Genomic DNA, 7500 nt, shown 5'->3' with positions numbered 1-7500 from the left:
ATACGTAGGGGTCATATAGCGCCTGTGGAATACGAGTCATTCAACTTCTATCTTAGCAAGGCAAAGATAAGCCCAATTCCTTGGATCAAGAGCCCCTCACCAGCATCAAGGCAAAAATAGTACAAAAAAGTAAACTAAAGACTCGGCAGGAGATGCAACATTCCCCCAATGAAAAGCAGGGACGCCACGAGTACATTGAAAGACAACACAATAAATGTCCGGGGCCCAACGCTGTTCAACTGCCTCGCAGCATACATAAGGGGGATTACCAATAGACCCCTGGCTGTCTTTAAGAAGGCATTGGACAGGTACCTAAAGTCGGTACCTGACCAACCGGGCTGTGGTTCGTACGTCAGCTTGCGTGCGGCGAGTAGTAACAGCCTGGTTGATCAGACCCTGATCCACCGTGAGGCCAGGTCTCAGACCGAGCCGCGGGGGCGTTGACCCCGAAACCCTCTCCAGGTAAACTCCAGGTAATACTACACCATTTCTAGATTAAAATTGGCAAAATAGTATCAACATAATCCATTAAATATATCAATCTTCTTCTAAGTAGGAAACAACACCTGAAAGTTTGAAGCCGATCATAGACGCCTCTCTCCACCTATCATCATAAAATAAAATTTGGGAATGGCCTATGTAGCACTGTGCAAATGTCAGCCTACACATGTAAATAGAGCCACTAATATTGCTGAAGATACATTAAGCAATCCGATCGAATAAGGCGCTCTCTAATAATAATATAGGAATGTCTTCCCTCGTTAAACTTTAAAAATAAAAAGTTTACTTTTCTCATTTACATTCTATTCTGTACGGCGGCAGCAGCCACCTTGCTGTGCCCCTACCTCACCATTCCTCAGATACTCCTTCGGCAGCCTCTGACGGGTCGTGGCAAGATTATGACGCCCCTGTCAAGACTATGTTTTCACGAACGTTGAAGCAGAAGAGGGAAAGTAATGACGACCTTTCAGACCGAACCTTGACTATTGACTTGTCAGTGAAGCCGAGTTGGACCATCGATTTGTTTGTGTTCTAAGTCATTACTTTCTCCTTTCCTAAATGCGGGTTATTTGTATTTTACATGGGAAACACTGCTTAATAAAATGGGAAATTGAAATTTACTCAGTTCCGAGTGAGTGACAAGCTGTTTTAATAAAGCCCACTAACGGTATAAGTTGAAGCCTATTAGCAAAGTTTTTCTTCAGTAATTGATCTGATTTCAAGTTTCTTACTATTTCAGTAAAAATTTAGATTCATGGATTCTCACCATTCTTAGAGAATGCATCGTCTATAATATTTCGAAGCCAATCAGAAGAAGCATTCTTTAGTTACTGAATAAAAAATGAATATCACTCTGTATTGAATAAAAATGGCAAATTAGGACACATGCCACCCAATGGCAGCGTGAATCTTGTGTTCTGGAAATCACATCAGCGGTGAAAATTTGAAGTCGAGCATTAAGTCATTTTCCAGTTATGGCACGGATAACAATGATTCCGTTTTATGTATTATTATTTTACTACATCCACAAATTTAGGTACATGGAAACGAAACTTAATAGGTACTATCCTGGCCCTAAGATGCATTAACCATTAAATGTTGAAGCCATTCAAGAGGTAAATGGAAAAATTATTAAACGGGATAAAAACTTCACACTATTTTGTACATACAGTTAGTAATTCTGTTCCCACACATCTGAATTTTACGTCGTCGAATTTCTTAGTACCTTATTCTGAATATTTCGAGCTACGCCACCGAGGGTTTTGGAAGTTATGATAACCATCATAGGAGGATGGGAATGAATCCAACAACTTAGAAAAAAGGGCACGCGAACATAACAATTGTCCCAAGAATTTGGTACTCGTTACTGTAAACAGGTGTTGAAATTTTTAAGCCTATTGGATAAAGCAGAGAAATAAATTCGAAAAGTTGGAGAAAAAAAAAATCAGGCATCTTCTTAAAGGTACAACTTTGCGGATACCTAATAATGAATAAAGATAACGTGTTTGTTTCTATGAAATTATCATATTCTTCTTGTATGTGCATTAACATATTTGGTTTTATTCATTCTAAGGTCAAGGTTTGTGACAGCAGAATGCTAAATAGCTTAAGAAGACAGTTTTGTAATACGCTTAATTTTGTTAATATATTCCAGATGATGTTTACAAATGTCACACCCGAAAACAACTACTGAGATTTATAACTGACTTATATTTCTTGTTTTTACAGGGTGTGATCAGTCTTAGAGTGACTGGCAATGATGAAGTTGACAGCTGCATCATCCGTCAGGGATCCAACATATTCAGAGGCTGCAAACCATGGACTTCTGTCTTTGAGGTGAATTATCTTTTATTACACACAGTGTAGATTTTTTATACGTGCTTAATTATTTTGTATTGTATTGTCAAGTGAACAGAGGCAGATAGTCCCTGATGAGAATTTGTTGTGAAGATGGTTGTTACTAGAGGACTAAACAGCCCCATTACACTGAAAAGTACTTTTTATATTTCAAAACTATTTAATTTAGTTGTTCTTTTCTGATGCCAAATCTTATTATATTATAAATTGCTAGAAATTGTCTTACATCTGAATGGATAATAACAAATTGTTAAAAATTTTAAGAGTGTGGATTTTAACGATTTTTATTTTACAGTACATGATTTTTTTTAATATTTACTGTCGTAAGTGCCCTGAGCTCCCTCAGTTGATCATCTTAATGCAATTCATACATTTCTAACTTATTTTCTATGCGCACATTTAACGAAGTACATTTACCGATTATTAGGAAATAAAAGTCAAATCATCTCAAAAATGACTAGATATATAGATAGTCTTACGTGTTTAGGTGTCATGAACAATTTATACCACCATTAATATTGGAACAAAATTATCCTGTAGACATTGTCCTGGCTGCTGAGATTATGTAAGACATCCTAAACCCCATTCCTCTTGTGGTATAAATTATTACAAGCAAACTATTATTTATCACTAGGTTAGGTTAGGTAAGGTTCGTCAGGAAACAGGACAAGTGTTTCCTGATGCAGGTTTTGGTTAGATGACGACCGGTTGTTGGAGCTTTTGGTCATCTAACCGAGGCCTCCCGCTGGCTTACCGGTCCACCCCTCGGAAAATTATGGTCATAGTTATAACAGTTTTCTTCTTTTTCTGTTTTCCACTTATTTCTCAGTTAAACATATAATTTTTTTTTGTTTTAGGTTATCTGTTATTCACATGTAAGAGAAAGAGGAATAGTACTTGAAATTGAAGCTGATGATCACATTTACAGGTAATATATTTATTATTTGCTTTGTTATTGCACTCTAAAATTTTGGGTTTCCTTTAAACTGTTCCTTAATTATCATAGAATGATCAATAAACAAGAAGATAAATATACACATACAGCAAAAGGAAACCTTCATTAATATGACGTTTTACCTACATCAGGTGCACACTGTATATAATACATGGCTTCCTAAACCAACCCACCAGTGCAGCTGGAAATGTTGATGTAACAGATTGAACAATATTGTTCCTACCAAGAATGTTGGACCTACATAAATAATAATTTATCTTTCATCCTCCAAGATGAATTGTGTGTTATACTCCTTGTACTCAAACATGACAGTTAATAGCTTTATCAAATGTAAAAATTTAAAATTCACCAGAAATTTGATTTCTTTTGCCAGCAGCAGTGTTGACAGAAACCCCATATGGTACACACACACACACACACACACACACAGTCAGTCCTAGCACCAGTGCTGTTTCTGGTATTTGTGAACGACATGACGGAAGGAATAGACTCTGAGGTGTCCCTGTTTGCAGATGACGTGAAGTTGATGAGAAGAATTCACTCGATCGAAGACCAGGCAGAACTACAAAGGGATCTGGACAGGCTGCAGACCTGGTCCAGCAATTGGCTCCTGGAGTTCAATCCCACCAAGTGCAAAGTCATGAAGATTGGGGAAGGGCAAAGAAGGCCGCAGACGGAGTACAGTCTAGGGGGTCAGAGACTACAAACCTCACTCAAGGAAAAAGATCTTGGGGTGAGTATAACACCAGGCACATCTCCTGAAGCGCACATCAACCAAATAACTGCTACAGCATATGGGCGCCTAGCAAACCTCAGAACAGCATTCCGACATCTTAATAAGGAATCATTCAGGACCCTGTACACCGTGTATGTTAGGCCCATATTGGAGTATGCGGCACCAGTTTGGAACCCACACCTAGCCAAGCACGTGAAGAAACTAGAGAAAGTGCAAAGGTTTGCAACAAGACTAGTCCCAGAGCTAAGAGGTATGTCCTACGAGGAGAGGTTAAGGGAAATCAACCTGACGACACTGGAGGACAGGAGAGATAGGGGGGACATGATAACGACATACAAAATACTGAGAGGAATTGACAAGGTGGACAAAGACAGGATGTTCCAGAGATTGGACACAATAACAAGGGGACACAGTTGGAAGCTGAAGACACAGATGAATCACAGGGATGTTAGGAAGTATTTCTTCAGCCACAGAGTAGTCAGTAAGTGGAATAGTTTGGGAAGCGATGTAGTGGAGGCAGGATCCATACATAGCTTTAAGCAGAGGTATGATAAAGCTCACGGCTCAGGGAGAGTGACCTAGTAGCGATCAGTGAAGAGGCGGGGCCAGGAGCTCGGACTCGACCCCCGCAACCTCAACTAGGTGAGTACACACACACACACACACACACACACACACACACACACACACACACACACACACACACACACACACACACACACACACACACACACACACATACACACACACACCACATCTAGGTGGTGGAACACCTAGAAAGGAATGATCTCAACAACAGCAGCCAACATGGTTTCGGGGACGGGAAATCCTGTGTCACAAACCTACTGGAGCTCTATGACATGGTGACAGCAGTAAGACAAGAGAGAGAGAGAGAGGGGTGGGTGGATTGCATTTTCTTGGACTGCAAGAAGGCGTTTGACACAGTTCCACACAAGAGATTAGTGCAAAAACTGGAGGACCAAGCAGGGATAACAGGGAAGGCACTATAATGGATCAGTGAATACTTGTCAGGAAGAGAGCAGCGAGTCATGGTCGTGGCGAGGTGTCAGGGTGGGCACCTGTGACTAGCGGGGTCCCACAGGGGTCAGTCCTAGGACCAGTGCTGTTTCTGGTATTTGTGAACGACATGACGGAAGGAATAGACTCCGAGGTGTCCCTGTTTGCAGATGACGTGAAGTTGATGAGAAGAATTCAAAGGATCGAAGACCAGGCAGAACTACAAAGGGATCTGGACAGGCTGCAGACCTCGTCCAGCAATTGGCTCCTGAAGTTCAACCCCACCAAGTGCAAAGGCATGAAGATTGGGGAAGGGCAAAGAAGACCGCAGACAGAGTACAGTCTAGGGGGGCAGAGACTACAAACCTCGCTCAAGGAAAAAGATCTTGGGGTGAGTATAACACCAGGCACATCTCCTGAAGTGCACATCAACCAAACAACTGCTGCAGAATATGGGCGCCTAGCAAACCTCAGAACAGCATTCCGACATCTTAATAAGGAATCGTTCAGGACCCTGTACACCGTGAACGTTAGGCCCATATTGGAGTATGCGGCACCAGTTTGGAACCCACACCTAGCCAAGCACGTAAAGAAACTAGAGAAAGTGCAAAGGTTTGCAACAAGACTAGTCCCAGAGCTAAGAGGTATGTCCTACGAGGAGAGGTTAAGGGAAATCAACCTGACGACACTGGAGGACAGGAGAGATAGGGGGGACATGATAACGACATACAAAATACTGAGAGGAATTGACAAGGTGGACAAAGACAAGATGTTCCAGAGATTGGACACAGTAACAAGGGGACACAGTTGGAAGCTGAAGACACAGATGAATCACAGGGATGTTAGGAAGTATTTCTTCAGCCACAGAGTAGTCAGTAAGTAGAATAGTTTGGGAAGCGATGTAGTGGAGGCAGGATCCATACATAGCTTTAAGCAGAGGTATGATAAAGCTCACGGCTCAGGGAGAGTGACCTAGTAGCGATCAGTGAAGAGGCGGGGCCAGGAGCTCGGACTCGACCCCCGCAACCTCAACTAGGTGAGTACAACTAGGTGAGTACACACACACCCACACACACACACACACACACACACACACACACACACACACACACACACACTAGTGTACCTTCCTCAGACCTCTGATACCATACTATTGATTACTTGTTATTATTTCATGTCAGTGCCAATGATAAAATAAAATAATATATAGCTGTTTATTGCATGAAATTAACTTGATAATTAAAAATTTTGACATAAAGCAGTTACAACCAAAGGAGAAATTGTTTTTTTAAGTACGCTTCTACGTACCAAAAAATAAAAATGAATTTATTTAATTTGCATCTTCCCCATGTATTTGAAGTCAGTGATTCTAAAGCTTCTGCGCCCCAAACCAAATTTATCCCAGTCCATGCATCCCCATCTTGTAACATTTTTCATGGCAAAAAAAAAAAAAAAGAGGATTGAATTAGCATCCAAAATATATTGAATTAACATTTTATTATAGATTTGTAGAACCAAACAAATACTACTAATAAGAAAAAAAAAATATATTCCAATATGTACTAAAAATAAATTTTCCATTTGGATGAGGTTAACGAAATATGTGAATTACTTATCTTAGTTTTTATGTTCACGAGAGTGAAGAGGCCTACCTCACATAAAATTAATATGAAGAGTATAAAATATTACTGCATCCCAGGGAGCATTCATACCTTCCTGTTGAGGCGCCTTTCACCCCCCTGGGGGTTGATGATTCCCCTGTGGGACGCCACTGTCCCAGGGTATGACTGTGCAGTGTGTCAGTTTATTATTTCAAGTGACAAGCACATGAATAAAATATATTTACTATAAGACTAGTGAAACAACAAGAGAACAAGTGCAGTGAAAAAGAAAACTTTATTATTGTTCTGTCCAGGAAATATCTCAGACATGTAACTTATTTTTCTTTATATTTTCAGTGATCAACTGGATATCGAAGATATCATAAAAGAGAAGTATTTAGTAAGTTACTGTGCTGCTGGCTTATGTTTATAACATGGTTACCCTGGTCACACCTACGAGTACTTATGACGAAGAGAATAACTTAACAATGTCTGTCATCCCCATAGATAGATACCACCGTATTTAGATTTATCACACATTACTGTAGTGTATTCAATTTATTCCTAACTTGCTAAGTTCACATCCTTCCTTAACCTCCTAATTGTGACTTCTCTGAAGACCCTATCCATACATTATATACAATATACATTATATATATATATATATATATATATATATATATATATATATATATATATATATATATATATATATATATATATATATATATATATATATATATATATATATATATAATAAGTTACTCGTTATAGCATTAACTCATACACGTGCTCTTCTTCATTTAATAAAATCCTTGATATAATTAATTAGA

The 7500-nt window shown here is 39.5% G+C and overlaps 1 long non-coding RNA gene across 1 annotated transcript; it reads left to right on the top strand.

The window, feature by feature from the left end:
- The first annotated feature begins 2067 nt into the window (after positions 1-2067).
- On the top strand, positions 2068-7284 carry LOC138851880 (uncharacterized). Its single transcript, XR_011391469.1, has 3 exons — positions 2068-2337; positions 3216-3286; positions 7025-7284. It is a non-coding gene; the product is annotated as an uncharacterized lncRNA (long non-coding RNA).
- The last annotated feature ends 216 nt before the right edge of the window (positions 7285-7500 follow it).

This window comes from Cherax quadricarinatus, unplaced genomic scaffold (genome assembly GCF_038502225.1).
Source record: "Cherax quadricarinatus isolate ZL_2023a unplaced genomic scaffold, ASM3850222v1 Contig2569, whole genome shotgun sequence".
NCBI classification, from domain to species: domain Eukaryota; kingdom Metazoa; phylum Arthropoda; class Malacostraca; order Decapoda; family Parastacidae; genus Cherax; species Cherax quadricarinatus.
The sequence above is the reverse complement of the archived record's forward strand: the minus strand, read 5'-3'. Positions and strand labels throughout refer to the sequence as shown.